This window comes from Protopterus annectens, chromosome 10.part0 (genome assembly GCF_019279795.1).
Source record: "Protopterus annectens isolate FY-2018-M chromosome 10.part0, PAN1.0, whole genome shotgun sequence".
NCBI classification, from domain to species: domain Eukaryota; kingdom Metazoa; phylum Chordata; order Ceratodontiformes; family Protopteridae; genus Protopterus; species Protopterus annectens.
In genome coordinates this window covers 447,322,062-447,340,719 of record NC_056744.1, presented here as the reverse complement: position 1 = coordinate 447,340,719, position 18,658 = coordinate 447,322,062, and positions in this window count along the sequence as shown.

The following is an 18,658-nucleotide window of genomic DNA, read 5'->3' as shown; positions in this document are numbered from 1 at the left end:
GGGAAATATACTTAGTTTTTGACTTTTTCTTTTGAGGGATGTCTACCTGAAAAACCCTAGGAGGTTCAGACCCTTGCTGAGATTCAATCAACATAGTAGGAATCTCCTCCTGACCTAGGATCTGGGGTATCCCCCTCGGTCCCATAGATATAATCAGTCAAGATTCCCCCTCAGTGTCCAGGCAGACATTTGTAAAGTCTCCAAGGACGTACAAGAAGTTGGATCCATGCCAGACTCCAATGGAGTTGCAGCAGAGTAATTTGAAGAAGCAACTAGACAATCCTCTGGGCTTTCACCAGCCTCGAGAGAGAGATGTCTGGGGGAGGTAGGACAGCAGCTGAATTAGACCTTAGGTTTTGGCCTTTTGCTTGGGTGGCAGGTGGCTGACCTTTGGGACAGAAAGACTCTGCTGTAGCACCTTGCTTCAACAGTTTTAGATGTTGGTTCTCTAGGTAACTCGATAAGGAGGAGAGGTGACTATGTGCAGTCTTTGGGACAAACGCTTGGCAGATAGAATACTGTGTATGGTCATGAGAAGCACCCAAACAGAAGAGACACTGCTCGTGACAGTCTTTATGGGGAAATGCCTCCCACACTGACATTCTCCCTTTCTGGATGACATCTAAACACATCAAAATAAAAATAGAAGAGATAAGAAGAAACCCCACTGGGGCACTTATCTGAAACATGCTCCATAACCAGCACAGAAGGAGCATTCAGAATGATGTTCAGTGATGGCATTCAGACTGGTGGCAAAGACGTTCTGAGATATGTACTCCCCTTTATGCCCTACACTACTGCACAGAGAGCATATGTGTGAAGTACGATGTCTATAAATTCCAAAGGCTTTGGTATATTGGCTGGATGGTGGGCTATCCTTGGCAGGAAATCCCTTATGGAAAGAATACTGCAACAGTGATATGGAAGGACATCTACTGTTTCACATACAGGCACTGAAAACTGAGATAAAGCATACAAGACATTCCTGCAATATTTTTTTTCCAGCTTATATTTTATTGCATTTTCAGATTTAAATGTTAACAACAATGACAAAAAAAACAGTATACAATGAAAGAAAATGAAAAACACTATACAGACATTTACCATAAATTGCCTATATCATCCTGTCATGATGGAAGAAAAAAGAGCTGGTTATCTACTGTATAGTAAATGACATTCGTGCAATATTACTCTCTGAAAATGCATCTTTCTTTACTAGTGTGGTATTTCCAGACTATTTGAAATACAACCAAGTTCATTCATCATATAACTACTGCACCAGATCTTGTTTTACCTTATGGCTTGTCCAAGAGGACAATACAGAATATAAAGGAAAGGATGAAGGAATAAAAGGTGAGGCTGTAGAAATACGACTGTTATGGTTCTTATTCCATTACCGAATCATCCCTCAAATAGGTATATTGCTGGATAAATTCTTACATTGAAAAGACTGAGAATTATATTGGACTTGCTTTCAATGTACTTAAACAAGATACATAGAAATCAGTAGGCTCAGAAAAAAACATTAATTAACATGTAGACATGGGTAGTTCTTTACATAGAGATAAAGTTTCTGTGAAAAACATATAGTCAGAGTACTAGTTCTTTGGCATAAATGAAAATTATTCAGGTCCTATTTCTAATGCATGAAGAAGTGTGGGAACTTGGAAAACACAGAAGATTCAGTGAACAGTCAAAGGTTCCAATATGATTTCTGTCAGAGACGCAGAGACATCTGACATTTGTGTGGAAGAAAACTGTTAAGAAACATGTACATGCATCTATTGAGGTGACCAAAAAAAGAAGAACCCCTAGAAGTGTCAGTGATGATAGAGGACATTTTTCAAATTTACCTGCTCTCTCCTTACCTAGATATTCTACTCTTGAAAGGCATCCACCTAGATGACTAAAAGACTATGTTAGATAGTATTGAAGCGTTATTTCTTGTACTATGAAATAATAAGTATTTATTCTGATTTGACAATGTCAAGGTAGAATGCCAAAAGCTTAGTTGGAGAATTACAATGAATCCTTAACATTTTAATATCTGATAGCTTATGAATCCTAGTCACACATGTGTATAACATTTGAAGTTTTCTGACACCTCTGTGGACTAAAGGGATAAAGTCCTGGCTGTGACCAAAGCACAAGTGTTCAAACAGCAGCAGCAGCATAGGTGCTGATGGAAGATTCCAGTGACAGTAGGAGTGAGCAGCTAATGCCATTTTACCCCCCTGGGGCAGGAGAGATAGGCTGGTCAAATGCTATGTAGATGGCCAGCGAATGCTGGGTATTATAGCACAGCAGTATGAAAGGCCATAAATAAACATCTGCTAAAAAGCCTGATCAATCACTGTAGCTAGTACTGCTGCATTCAACAATTGTTTAGTTTTTTATTTATTTGTTAATTAATTTATTTTTTTTTTATATTTGTTTACCTGAGTAATGCACTGATGCCTCTCAACTGTTCAGATTTTTGCAGAATGTCCAGATTTATGCCTCATATTTTTGGTCTATTCCTCATAAAATTTGTGATTTTATGGCAAATCTTGGGATGATCTGAGGACTGAAATCACTAAATAATGAAATACATTTGAGCTTCCGACTTCAAATCCTTCAGAAAATGCATGTTAACACAAATCCTGTTATTATAGCAACTTTCTATGTTTATAAGAGCAATACTTAAAATCTGTCACTATTTTTGGACAATTGTCACCCCATTTTGTCCAGATTTCTTGGACTAAGAGGTTGAGAGCTATGCACTATCAGTGGACCATTTGTAGGCACAGCCTGGGTGAAGTCATGGCATAGCACCCAGAGTTTATTAAGAAAATTACACAAAGTCTTTAAAATGCTAATGTCTAATTGCTTATGTATTCTTTAGAGCAATCTAATACAAATTCTGGTATTTTCTGTCGTTTTTTTGATAGGTGCTCCCTTTCCTCTGCCTGCTGTCTCCTGGGTCACTGTGTATTGGATTCAAGGCCATTCATTCCCTATAGGTGAGGGAAATCCATTTATATCCTGGAGGACACTGAGCACCCGGATTGGTTGTTATGCAGGCAAGAGAATTTGGTGCCCTCATTATCATCCTGGCAGTGAGAGATATTTTGTATTTTGAGACTCTAAAACCAGCCTTTGGTGGTGACATGGGCATCTACATCTCTACATACACTATTTATGCCCCTCTGTCAGCTTTAATGCATTCCTTCACACAGGTAACAAAGGCTACCATCAATAGCCTGTGTAGCCACATCCACATCATTCTTTTAGATATAAACTGTTTTTAACTAATAAAAAAATCCAGAACATGTTTATGTTAGGTTAGCAGCAATTTTTCAAGCATTCTAACTTGTCAGCTACAATAAAATGAGAAATACAATCTAAAAAATAGTCTCTAATTATTAAACTTTCAATGGGGGAAACAGAAGTTTTCCATATCTGTCCATCAAAGTTCTTCTTTTATGTATGGAACAGTACTTATCATGCCCAATAAGTCTGTATAATAGCTATAGATATATTTGAAATGCCATTGTGTCTATCTCCTATATACCATTTAAAAGAACTACTGAGTGTTACAGTTCACTTGCAAAAAAAAAAAAAAAAAAAAAAACACACACCAAATAAATAACTAAAAATGCCAAGTTGAAGGAATAAAGGCATACCGTCTTTATTCAGCTAAAATAACTGATTCTGACTGTTACTACTAAATCTCATCATATGTCCAAATTAGTATCAGCTTGTATAAAATGATCATCCACCAAGTTGAATTCACCAATGAGCATCCCTTATAATAAATATTACTTCAGTCAAAAGTACAAATGATCAAAAGCAGTGTGATTCCCATTGATGCCATTAAAACAGAATCAAATAAGATTAAATACAAACAAAATTACAAAGGACACATTATAGCCACGGTTTCAAAGCTCTTAAGTCAATATAACTTTTAATACATATTCATTCAAACCTGGGGGGGGTGCATCACTGAATTTAATTTGCCTAACCCATTCTCTTTTTTGTTCTAACATACTTTCTGCATGGCTCCTCTTTTATCACAAAAGGCATTGTCCAAGTTAAAAAAGTAAATAAATTAATTACTAAATAAAGATATAACATTTGTTAATTTCAGAACAAATTGTAGACTGGAATGGCTGTCCCTCTTTAGCTTCAGTAACTATGTTTTGACTAAGGGATCTGCATCTGCTTTCCAGTGAATCAGGTCTTCCAAAATGATATTTGTTCAGTTGGCTGTGCATTTCTGACTAACGTTCACAGCTCATGTAGTGTCAGATGTGTTTGTCTCATCCTGAATCTCACATTCACTTGTGAAGTGGATGAGATACCATCCATCTTAAATATGACATGCAAATTGGATGATGTTTTTGAGTCTTGCAGCTAAAGGTTCTGCCTGGGATAAGTCCTAGGTACAAACACTCATGTCGCAGTCAAGATGTTTCTGTGATGTATGCCTTTGTGGGCAGCATTAAACTTTATTATAACTCCAGGCCAAAAATTAACAACTGTACTAATATGGAATGCTTTGAAACATTAATATATACATAATTCAAAACAGTTGTCTTAAATGAAAGTAGCAAACTACCCACATGACTGCAGGATATAGCTTTATTAGCTACGAACATTAACTTCAAAAACAAAAAGTACTGCAGTATTTAGTTATGGAAACTAAGAATGTTCTTTCTTATTGCACATTAATTTAACATTTCTTGTATAACCAATTATATCTCTGAAATAAAGCTTTAGAGATGAAACTATGCTGTGTAGTTTGATGGTAGTGATGTTACATCTGCGTAACACAATTCCTTAATGTTAGTACTAATTAAAATTTTAATAAACACCACTTTAACAGGCACAGTACCTTTATTTTTCTACCTGGATGACTAGTGGCTATAAAGAAAATATCTAAAATTGCAATTAAAATGTACAGAGGGTAGGTGGTAGATGCTAAAGTAAACAGGACCAAAAAAGCATCAGTGCATCACCATACAAGGCAGTGAGTAAGAAGGGTCCAGGCATTACTGTTCTGTCACAGATTGGCTCTCGGGGGGGGGGGGATTTGTTAATGTTCCCATTTGATGTAGTTTGCAATAAACATACTGACAATTGAATGTTCTTTTTGGAAAGTATCAGAAATGGAAATGGACCTAAGTTCCCTCCAAAGTACACACGATTCAGTGAATGTTTTATGTAATTCTGCAGCACATTATCCATCTCTGGTGAACACAATGTTCAGTCATGGATGGTTTGAGAAATGAAGCAAACCCTACAAAATTAAAATTAAGTGAGGAGTCCTCCTAACTAGGCAACTATTTCACCAACTTCTGTTTCCTAAAACAGGATTTTTGATCTTCCCTAACAAACAATAACAAAAAAGATAGAGTGTCATCAATGCAGAAGAATGAAAGAAAAGAAAGGAAAGAAGAAAGAAAGATAAAATGAAAGAAATAAAAGAAGGAGGAAGAACTAAAGGAATGGAAAGGAAATAAAAGTGATATTTGTAACACAAAGGCAGTAGAATATTCATGAAAGTAAAGTTCGGTGTATGGCACATAACAGTACAATAGCACAATTTTAAATATATGCTTCTTACTTGAGTTATTTGTATTTCTATATAACTATGACATTGCTATGAAGTGAAATATGACCTTTACAATAGTCCAATTTGAATATATGTTTTTTTTTCTTGAGATGTGCATTTTGTATAACTATGATATTACAATGAAGTGAAATTGAGACATGCTCAGTACAAATTACTGCATACTCATTAATCCCATAGATGCTTATTGCAGTCCAGCTAACAAATTGTCAGAGCACGTTCTTAAAGCAGTCATACGTTATAGCAGCACTGCATTCCTGAGTAAGAAAACAGTCTGCGGTTACTTTGCTGCAACAACTTGATATAGCAACAAGGTCAGTTGTTCAAGCATCAGGCAAAATTAATGCCCAAAGGAGATGTAAAGACTTCACATTATGTGCATACCACTGAATAGCAGGGAGCGCTCCCTCATTCAGGTCATACACTGACATCACAAAACTTACTGGGATGGTACACTTTCATTTTTACCAATAAATAGGAATGAAAAAAAAAAATCACTGTCTTGAACTGCTTTATAGCACAAAATTGTAATCATTTCCTGTTTTTAAGAGAGGCTATTTTTATGAACCCCTAAAAAATAGCCACAGGGCAGGTGAGAAGTCAAAATACTAAATACTACAGATACATTTTTCAGTATAAGGTAATCTCAATCCCAATAAAATCATAGTCTTGATTGAAAAAAGATCATTCATTGTCGTTCTGTAACCTACTAATGTGTAATTAAACTTTCCTGAAGAATTCTGAGTCGACCAAACTGCACTCTATAACCCCCAAAGGATGTGGCAGGATATCTGCCCCAGTCCTTGACTTTTTATGGCATTGCCCCTCAGGTTCCAGATAGCTCTTTGCAGTATGTCAATGGCAGAGGCTACATCAAAGTCGGATAACTATATTTGCCTCACACACACATAGTGTAGCATGTGTAATAGCACTGCTGGCAAGCACTCCCTTCTTCACAAATATACCCAGACGGCACAGTGGTGCAGTGTTAGCCTGGAGCAATTCTCCCTGGGCCTCCGCTGAATATTGTCTTTGTTCCAGGTCAGACTTTCCAAGTAAACAAATGTTAAATAAATAAATAAATAAATGCCTAGGGCAACTTTAAGTACATGATTTCAAGTTAACAGCGTTCACCTCTCAGGCTCTGCTACTTCCCCAAACAATGAGAGAAGACCATCTCTCAATGTACCTCCATCCACTCTACTCCTACTGGCTTCTCAAGCCTGTTCCCATATATGAGTCACTACCTTGTTATCAGACATCTTGCTTGTACAATATGAGCTAACTAGTATGAGTCAGAGAATTTATGTAGAGCCTTTCACAGCTCCCAAATAATTCAGTTCTAAATTTCCATAATGCTTCACATCAGACATTAAATAAAGTTTTAAAAGTGATTCTATACACTGAAGTTGTACATCATAACTCTAAATTAAATATTCAGTGATGTAAAAATAAAATCACTTGTACATTTTTACAGATTTAATATGTAGAGATCTGTGGAGATCATGAATTATACAGCCCTATACATAGTAAAAGAGATCATGCAACTGTGGTTGTGAAGGGGAGGTTGCATTTCATGTGTTCACAGACCTAATATCAGTGAACAAGTTAACTGTGAGTCACAACCATGGTAAGAGATATGCTCTTCCTCCAAGACTGCTCAGTCACAAAGTTAATAAGAGACATGTTTATAGATTAGTACTAGGCTAACTGCCCTTGTGGGCCATTTAAGCCTAGCCAATTACCCCATGTGAGAATCAAATGCTGCACTTGGTGTCTGTAAGGTAAATATCTTAACCATTATGCCAACCTCCCATGTAAGGGCAACTTACCCCACATGGAGGGGTGTTCCCTGAAAAAAATACCCTCTATTATTTTTTTTTTTATTATAACAGGTTGTAGCTTTATGTCCATAATTATGTGAAAAGCAACCTCCTGATATTTGAGATCCAGAACCCAAACACTGGTCATTTGTTGACAGGAAGCCAAGCAGAGTACAGACCTGTGCTCTGATACAATGTAAGGAGGCAGATACAGCACTATTATATTGATCTTCTTGTATTTGAATAAGAATGTGGTCAACTAACATGTTTTTTTTTAAACTGATCTCTTCCACTGACTAGAAAATTAATAAACATTGTTAATAATGAGTTAACTCTGCCCCCATGTTGCTTAGAGGAAAAGATTTTGTGCTGGCCAGCTATAAAAAGTGCATCAGTCAGTAGTATGTGGTGAATTATGCATCTAGAAGACAAGGACAGCCTATTTAAGGGTTCAGTAACCTGTTTTTAATAACAAAGATGGCAGATACTATAGCAGCCAAACTAAGAATAATAACACTTTTGTAAGACATATTACTGATTAGTCTGTCTTAGGAAAAACATACCCTTACTTAGAAAAAGTACACAGGAATACTGACCCATCTGGCAGTATATCTCAGAAAGGTTAAGTATGTAAACTGCTAACAAGCTTTAGCTTTATCCTGTAGTCTTGGATTAGATTCCTTCCATATCCACTTTGATAATTTGCATTTCTGAACAAGTCCTTTACTGATATCCATGCTACCAATGTCACTTCATGAAAAGAAGTAAATGGACTTGGCTTATTCATGTAACAAATGAGTATGTGTTGGCTATGGGTCCCCTTCAGATAGTCGAACTTTTAAAAGCTGGACTTTCATATGGCCGAGACCATATGATCGAGCTTTTAAAAGCTCAAATGGTCTGAATAGAGATTTCCATACAGCACAGAATGGGAAGATTTCCTGTTTCCACAATGTAGTGCAATCTTAGAGTTGGTATATTTAAGTAGCAGGGGGTGTGGGGGTGCAGGGGGGCTTGCCCCCCTGCTAGCCACATTTAGTTTTTTGTTTGCTGTATTTTATTTTTACATGATCGATGTTTCAAATGTTAATTCACATCCCTTTTTCTATTAACATTCTAAGTTAACAGTACCAGTATTTTAAAGTGTCTTTAATTTTGCTGATTTTTTCACCAATTATATTTTTATCCCTAGTTATTGAGGTAAAACACTGAGTGAGAGCTATGACAGTGTGATGTTTGAACTGTTTTTCAGATTTTCAGCCCCAGAAGGAAGAATAAGATATTACTATATAATTTCAGGAGGAGACTACTAGTTAGTGGTGTACATTAAAATATATGCTGAAAAAAAACTGCAGAATCTGATCATTTTCAGGCATTCTGAAGTGGGCTTAGGCAATGTTCCTGGTGTAAAATATTGCATCTGAGAGCTTTTCACACAGTATGCACAAGTTGAGCATTTAAAATGATAGACATAGATCTGAATGAGTGCTGAAAATGGGGTATAGTCATTGTTGTATAACACAAGGGGTAAATGAGACGGACCCTAAGTGCTTTTTGCCAGCATAATACTGTATTAAATTATAGCATGCTTCTCTGTGCACATTATCCTAAACCATTACTGGGCAGTATGCTTTGCTGGAAATGTCATTAATGAATGGTTCAAACTAATAATACCTTAAGTATAAATGCTCTGTATATTGCTCCTTTGAGAACAGTAAGCCTCTGCTGAATATACTAGTTGATACTAAGATTACATTCTAGCAGTGACAAAGGAAATGGTGCCAATAAAAAAATGACTGCTCACCTTACTTTGCAATCACTAGAATATTACTGCCATTCATTAGTTAAATTTAACCATAAGTGTAAATAATGGCTCCGATTAGAAAAAAGTGCTATGGTCTGCTGCTCAGATCATTCCTGCTGAGAATCATAAGCACTGATGAATATCACTTTGTACCAACATACAGACAATATTAGGTGACAGAAAACTACCTGAAATTCCTTTAACATTAAGCTTAGAAATGGTGAATATATAAGCAAAATGACAGCGTAGTTCAAAGGGTTAAGGCTATGACCTGCTAAAAAGCTTCACCCTGAAATGGCAGTGTAGCACAAAGGGTAAAGGTTATGACCTGCTAACAAGCTCCACCCTGCAGCTATGGGTTTGATTCCCTCAATTTCCACTTGGAAACCATGTGAATCTGAGTAAGCTAGTTTTCTGAACAGTATTCCCAGGTCAACCTGGAAAAGGGGTACTTATGTCTAGTGGGCTTACATGGTTAACAGATCAAAAAAGGAGGGGTGGCTCAGTTAAGGGAGAAGGATCCAGCTGTCAGCACAGGTAATCACACTCTCAATGTAAACATCTGATTAAATCCATATCTGAATTCCTCAAATCAAAATGAGCACAAAGCTACAGGTTTGACTGATAAAAGGCTAATTTAGAGTGTGGGTATCCTTCACAGTATTGCTGCTGAAGCAAACTGTGTCAGCCATGTTAAGTAATGATCAGATATGAGAAGTACTTTTATATAAAGCTGGGGACATATTGATGCTCTTAGCAGGGTAGTATGTGGAATGTCAGAAATGAATGAAACAACTGGGGGGATTCCACCATTAAGACAAAATATAAGGATAAAGTATTTGTTTGCCATGGCTGTTAGGAAGGACAGGGACAGAATCCTCATAATCATAAGAGCAGATATAGGTTGAAAGAACAGCAGGATCCTATTTACTTTTGGCCAAATGGTCTAGAGCACTAACTGGCACAGTACAGGAAGAATAAATAAAAATGACTTGGGACCTTAGGTCACATGAATGATCATTTTACTGGACATTTTGCCTGTCCACACAGCTGTAAGGCTCAGATTACCCAAAGCACAGGATTCTTTTTTTTCTGTTTTTGTCCCTTCCCAACATGCAGTAAAAAGACAGAAAATAATCAGCATCAACGTCTGAAGTCTAGACTATGAGACATCTGAAATGGTGGTCTTGGCTAAAAAATGGGTAGCTGAATACTCTGGGAATCAAAAGAGCATGAACAGGATGAGTCATGACAGGGACGTTCGGTAAGGGCTGGGAGTGGCAATAGTACCAACAGTCTGTACAGAGGCTTTAAGTAAAGTACCTCATAGTGATGAAATGCACAAAAAAATGAAAGAATGCAACCAGCTCTGTTGGTATACAGAGATAATGCCCTGACTGTGGCCCAGGCAACTGAGGTTAAGATAGCATCTCAGGCACCTGTTGGAGCTGGCATGATGGGAGGAATAACATATCTGTATCAACTAACCTTTCTTCAGAGGGAGGGGTGTGGACGTGGACACCTTTGCACAGTGGATTCTCCAGAGGAGACCAAAGATCACACAACGGTGTTGTTTATGGGGATAGGGCCTTCAATTCCATACTTGTAAAACTGGGCATTTACATCATGGAAGTCCATTGCCCACCAGCCACTTGTATGCTTTAGGGCATGTGCAGCAGAACACTCGGACCTTAAGGAAAACCCCTGATCTCCACATGGATGATGGGATCACTCCTGGCTGGCTCAATCCTCACCTTCAGGGGTACAAACAAGGTGAAGGCCTCTTTTTCCTAGAGGATGAATGGATTTATTGAGTAGCAGGAGGGAGTTTGATGGGTCAGGACTGACTAGTACAAGATAAATAAATAAATAAAAATAAAAAATAAAAGAAGGGGATATTTGGATGTCAGTAAAACAGAAGATGACAAAAGATGCTGCTGAGAGATGTTAGCTGAAAATGCTAGCTACTAACTATCCAGAAGCAAAGCCATCCATTCTCTGTTTAACAAATTGAGGACTAGACAATAAATACTGAACTTATATTTTGAAAGATTGTGACTGTCATATAAACAAGGTACAAACAGCCAGGCAGCAGAGAGGAGAGTAACAGCAGCAATGTCGTATAGTTTACAATACACCCAAACAACATGGTTTCCGACCCTTGTACAGTACTACCACTGCCCTCCTATCTTTTACACCAACATTGCCGAAGCCAGAGATAATAAACTCATATCAGCTCTATTCCTTGACCTATCCAAAGCATTTGATACCATTTCCCATCCCATCCTCCTAAACAAACTTTCCAACCTACAACTCTCTACCTCCACTACATCCTGGTTTAGCAGCTACCTCTCAAACAGATATCAGTCTGTCAGATGGCAAACATCCTTCTCCCCTTTACATCTTGTTAAGACCGCGGTTCCCCAGGGTTCTGTCCTGGGCCCCCTACTTTTTAATATATTTACAAATAGCCTCCATGTCTCCTGCCCCCACTCTACCTTAATACAGTACGCAGACGATTCCACAATTGTTAACACCTCCGACAATATCCAAAATCTCCACACTGTCACTCAACAATCTCTGCACCTAGTAGAACAATGGCTAACTGACAACAACCTGCTTCTCAACCCCAAAAAGACCAAGCTTCTCCTTTTCCTTCCAAAAAACCTCAGTCCAGCTAAAGACAACTTCACCATCTCATCCTTAGATAATACAATCATCACCACTGACTCAAACACCAAATTGTTTGTTGTTAGTATAGACGACCAATTAAAATTCAACTTATATCTTAAACTGTATCAAAATGTCCAATCAAAAACTAGGTCTTATATACCGCAACAACAAATATATACCTAACAAATCTAGACCTACACTGACTGAAACATTTATTCTATCATCCCTGCTGTATGCTGCTCCCATACTTACTAACCTCCAAAATAATCTCTTAACCAAACTAGAAGCCACCTACAGCAAGATAGCAAGATTCGCAGCCGGTAATAGCTACAAATCCCATCACTGTATATCTCTGAAAAGCTTAAGATGACCTGAGCTCCCCCACATGCTTCAAATATCACAACTACAAATTGCACACAACATCCTAAATAGCCCCAACTCCTGCCCTGCCCTTACATCCATAATTACACCCGACAAACCCAATCGTGATCTCAGAAGCACACAACAAAACTTTCTGCAGGTGACTAAGGCAAACAAAAATATTGGAAAATTACTTTACAGTGACTCAATTGCATACTCATGGAACAAACTTCCATTGTCCCTTCGCACCACTACCAAAAGTGGTGAATTCAAAAAGCATCTAAAAATGAATTTCCAACATGCATGGATCTGTACTTGTCAGGAAATTACTTAATGAATTTTTGTTCTCTCAATTAACATATCTGCCTGGTACCTACCTAAACTGTCTATACATATTACTCTCTCTGCAGCCATTACCTATGCTATTAACTGCATCTTTGTTGTACTATGCCATAATGTTACTCTGGATTTTTTTTTTTTTTTTTAGGCATTGCTATATTCCTTGTAAATAACTTAATGCTAACCAAATTTCTTAAGCATATTGCTACTGCATTCTCAAAATATTGTACTTTTGCCTTGTATATATGCATATTGTATATTTCTCTCTGTTTTTGTACTGTTAAGTATCTTACAACTTGAATTCTTATTTTTTTCTTATTTTTAATTACTTTCCCGGAGCTTTTCTCCTCAGGTCTCTGCTGAATAGGGGCTCTCTGGGCCCAGTTGGACTAACCTGGTTAACAAATGTAAAAATAAATAAATAAATAGCAGTAATATAAAGAAAGATTGTAAGATATATCTATATTCTCTCTCTCTCTCTCTATATATATATATATATATATATATATAATTATATCTCTCTATCTGTATATATATATATATATATATATATATATATATATAGGAACACTACATAATCTCAAAAGTTTGAAATACCGAATTTCAAAATTTCAAGACCATATAGCTGAAACCTCAAACTAGCAAAAGACCAGAAGCGCAAATTTCAAAATCCCGACTATTGGGAGTTTGAAATTCGTGCTTCTGGTGTTGCGGTATGGTGGAAGGGCAGGTAAGTATTTCTGTTTAACTGTGTTGGTTAGAGGTTTAGTGTGTAAGTGTGTGTTGTGAGTGTGATGTCTGTTTGTGAGGGGAATGTAAGCATGTGGTGGTGTATTCATGTGTTTGTCTGGGTAGTGTGACCTTGGAGTTAGAATATTTAAGTAGGGGGGGTGCAGGGTGCTTGCCCCCTGCTTGTCTGTAGGTATATATATATAAGGGATCCAGATACATGCTCGACTAGCATATGTCCGAATCACAAAACATCGAACACACATACATGAAAGCACTTAACATCAACAAGCGCTTCTGTGTATGTGTGCCTGTTTTGTAGATCGGACTACAGTGTGGGTAAGGGAAAATTCCCTTTTCCCCACTGTAGTGCGATCCCGGAGGGAGAATAGTAAAGTAGGGGGGTGTGGGGGGTAGATTTTTTTTTTTTGAACTACACATACAGAGAAGCGTTTTTCGATGTTAAGCGCTTTTGTGTATGTGTGTTCGATGTTTTGTGATTCGGACATATGCTAGTCGAGCATGTGTCCTAGACCCATATATATATATATATATATATATATATATATATATATATATATATATATATATATATATTTTTTTTTTTAAGGAAAGAGACAAAAGGGTAATATGATAAATATTTCACCTTAAAGAAATCCGCAGTCTCCTCTTGAATAAACTTTTAGTAAAAAATATATGAGAAGGCACAAGGTAGAAAGATCAAGAAAGTAGAATGAAGCACCTTTTCACAGAAAGGATGATGGATGAAAAGAATAGCCTTACCGAAAATACTGTAAAATCAAACACAATGACATAATTAAAGAATGTACTGGCAACTCAGAATGCAATTTTTATGTGGGGTAGAAGCAAAAAGAAGGAAGTTGGTAGAGTAGGAACTGCAACTTATCTAGAAGGGAGAGAAACAGACTACATTAAGTCATTCTTATTGACCATCAGAATCTTCACTCTTAGGATATAGGCTTTAAACCCTTAAACACTCAAGTAATTACTCCAAAATGAAAGGAAATATGTGATCCAGGCTTTGAAAAAATGTACTGTCCAAAATGTATGCTTAACCTTTTTGTTACAAATGATACTGAGTAGGTAATTTCATGTTCATTTTCCAGTAATCTGCCTGATTTAATTCAGGGTCATGAAGGAGATGGTGCTTAACCCAGCACTCACTTGGCTCAGGGCACTGAAACTAATCCTGAATGGGATGCCAGTCCATTATAAGATGTACATACACTTGTTCTTACACAGTATACAAACACATACAAGCAATTTGGAGGATCACTAATTCACCTAGAGGTTGTCTTTGAATATGGGAGAAAACTGGTGAAAACCCAAATGGACACCACAGAAAAAAGAACCCCAGCGAAATACCATACTCTGTCGTAGCAATGCTAACTCCATCTCTACTGTAACACCCTTGTTTCATATTGCATATCCTAAAATTAAAGATAAATAAATTGAGTAATGTATGGCTGTCTTAAATTATTATTTTTTGTTTACTGTCCTACATTTCACTAGAAAAGGGTCAGGTCATACCATGCATCCAACAAGTTGCTGCCAATGATGAAATAAATAAACATTAAAAGTTTTTCATTTGGGGGTTCCATGAAAGCAGTGTTCCGGTGGACACCTTAACAAAGTGGCTCTGCAAAAACAACAAATAAAACCACTGAAAGCCATGAAAAATAAGGTTAAAAATGTTTTTCTTTAGTAAATAATATATCCTTGACCAAAACAATGCATCCAGTGAAGAGTTAAATCGAATATCCTGAGAAATATTAAATAAACTTCCAAACAAACTGTGCCGATATGAATATAATATAAATGAATATAATGAATATAATATAATGAATATAATGGCCTGATACAGTTGAATGGAAGGAAAATTGACAACAACCTTAACTTCGATAACCATATAAATAACACCATTCAAACAGTGAACAGAAAAATGGGCTCCTTATATAGAATCAAACCCTTCATAACTCCTATAGCTAGAACCACCATTGCCCACTCTCACTTAATCTCAACTCTTCGCTATGCTTCTCCTATTTATACTAATCTAAAAAAAATAATCTTCTCAAACTATCAAACTCCTATAACAATATTGCCAGATTTGCCACTGGCAATGCATTTCGAACACACCACTGTCGAATCTATAGCAGCTAGACTGGCTTGAACTCCCTAACGTGCTAACTTTTTCCCAACTCACCATTGCTCATAAAATATTTTACCAACCTAATAATACTCCAATACTTGCTAACCTCATTACCCCTTATAATAATCTGAATTCCCTATGCTTTTCAAGTAAACTACTTGCTAACGTAAGTAAGTCCAATAACTTGTCAGGCGACAGCCTATTCTCCAGTACTGCTGGGAAACACCGGAACCTTCTACCTACCAATCTAACTCTACTACCTTCACTGTCACTCTTTAAGCAAAAACTCAAAATTCACCTAAAATCACACTGGTTATGTCCCTGCACTAACCCTGATTAATCTACCACCTTTCCTATTTTTTATCTTCATACTGCCTATGGATACACAATCATACTCTACATACCCCGCTGTATGCTAAAAACTGGTCATTGTAAAATGTATATAACCACAAGTGTTTATGTTAACTAACAATGAACTTTAGTGTATCTCTCTTATCAAACGATCACATGACTGTTATATTACTTTATACTCACCTGCTTAGTATTGTACTTTTGAAAATCCTTCTTTTTATTCTAAATACCTCTTACTTTATTTGTTATACAATTGTATATTACATTTTGTGCTATGTTGGAGCTTTTCTCCCCGGGCCTCTACTGAAAATGGAAATATATCCAGTTAGACTAGCCCGGTCAACAAATGTAAAATAAATAAAATAAATAAATAAAAGGAAAAAGAAGGTCAGGCCGTGCTGACCAAAATGATGAGCAAAACTGAAATAATGGAATCACAAATGGTTAAAACTAAATACTCACAAGTAGTTATGCCTGGAAAAGAAACTATAATTAAAAAGTAAAGAACCACAAAACAACAGGAGAATCTGAAACTCTCTATAAAATTTAAAGCCGAGCAAACATCCAACCTGATGATTTAAATCTGCATTACTACCTCTCCAAATAGCCATTCAAAACTTTTCTGACCACCTTTATGTGTTTGGAAACACATTAAGTCAAATAGCTTTCCGACTAGAAAAAAAACGGAAGCTAAAGTGTCTGAAAACAAAATAAAAATAGACCAAATTCAAAAACAAAACAAAACAAATGCCAAGAAGATCCATGAGATGCAACAGAAAATCATTGATTTCGAGGCAAGAAGTACAAGGAAAAATATACTAATTTGAGATATCCCAGAAAAATACGAACAAGTACAGCTAATAGAAACAATAAAACAAGTTGTTGGCCACCTTTTAGAGAATGATTCAGAAGATGGTGAGATGGTGATAGAAAGAGCACATCGAGCTCTTCACAAAATGCTAAACTTGGACAAACCAAGACAAATTTATGCTAAGTTTCTTAAACATCAAGATGTTTATAAAATTGTAATGGCAGCAAATAAAAAATCTATTTCATGGAATGGAAGCAAAATATAATTTGTGCAGGACATACCCTTCCAAATAAAACATCAAAGACAACAATTATCACCATTCCGTGCTTATTTAATAGCAAAAAATCAAGTTCTAGATTAGGTATCTAAGTATATTAACCTTCTAAAATAAGGATGTTAACCATGCGATCGAATTGGCCAAAGAAGCAAAAGCACTGTTTATGAAAATCTTCAATGAACTGCCAAATATCATAACCTGAAAAAAACCTCAGTGGGAAGAACTGGTAAGAAATGGTGCAAAGGGTCAGATTTAAAATAAATAAATAAGAAACAAAAGCACAGATGGGACGAGAACCTAAAAATGGGATGAAGTGTGTGTTACATTAAATATTCAAAGGAACCACTTGCCTACACTTACATTTTGATAAGTAACATTCCAAGCTCCTCCTTCTCCTTCGAGCTGGACTATTCAAAGCTAAAGAGCTCAAATACACAGTTAAATAACCTGATGGTGAAAGAAAAAGTAAAGTTTCTTGTTTCAACTGACTTTGGTTAAAAGTTTCCAAGACAATAATTGAATCCAGAAAATCGAAAAGAATTATTGGATGAGAAATAAAAAGTATGAAATTTGGCAAATGAGAAATTTTCCTTGTTCATGAAAACATAACAGTTATGGACAAACTCCAGAGTTTCGACCCTGTACAGACTATTGCTTCAGACTGGTAAATAATATAGGTGTTTTTTTCTTTAAGGGACCACAAACTTTGAAGGAAGAATTCTGTTGGTAAAATCACTCATATGATAAAAAAAAGTTATACAAAAATTTTAGAAGGTAAAAATATGCATTGTTGTATGAGGTACAAAGCTCCAAATTAATAAAGGAGCTGTAACGTAGTCCCTCAAGATTACTGGCGAATTCTCCTCCCATCACTGTACTGCCCCTCATTTGTTAAACTGGCTTGAACTCACCAACCATCTAGATTATCTCCAAATTACTACAGCCCATAAACTATTTTTTTAACCTACTAAGTGCCCAGCCCTATCCAATATCCTCCAACCATACTCCCCTCCAAGATCTCTAAGATCATCCCACCAAAACCCAATCACTGTCCGTAAACCCAGTTGTCCTACTGGACAGTATCTGCTTTCCTTTTCTTTAGCTAAAAAATGGAATTTGTTGCCATCCTCCCTAAGGACTTGTGAAAGCTTTGAAACCTTTAAAACTCTTCTACACTCTCACCTTTCTTCCAAATGCAAATGCAACTGCTCTCTCCCCACATAGCCTTATGCCACTCTCTCTCCCCATAAACTTTTCTCTACCTCTGGGCCTAAACCTAACCTGACATAATAGTAAAAGTAATTACCTGTACAACCCACTTTAACCTCTACCACCTCAGCTCTCTTTCACTTCTCTTTCCCCCTCTTTCCCAGTTGCCTTTTCCTCCATATACTTCAAATACCTTCTAACCTGGGAACCTACTCCTATTTCTCAGCTGGGAACTTCTAACCTACTAACTTCTTTAGCGTAAAATATAATCTGCAACAACTTATTCCTATACTATAGCTTAAAATAAATTCTGCACCCACAATTTCTTCTCAATAAATTACCTGTTCCTACTGTATACCATACCTTCTTAAATACTTGACACCATGAAACCATACAAGTTATGTTGTTCTCTGACTCATTTTTGAATTTTGTGTTCTCTTTACTTTCACTGTAACTGTGAACACACTGTGTAACACAATCTTGTTTAATTGTGCTCTT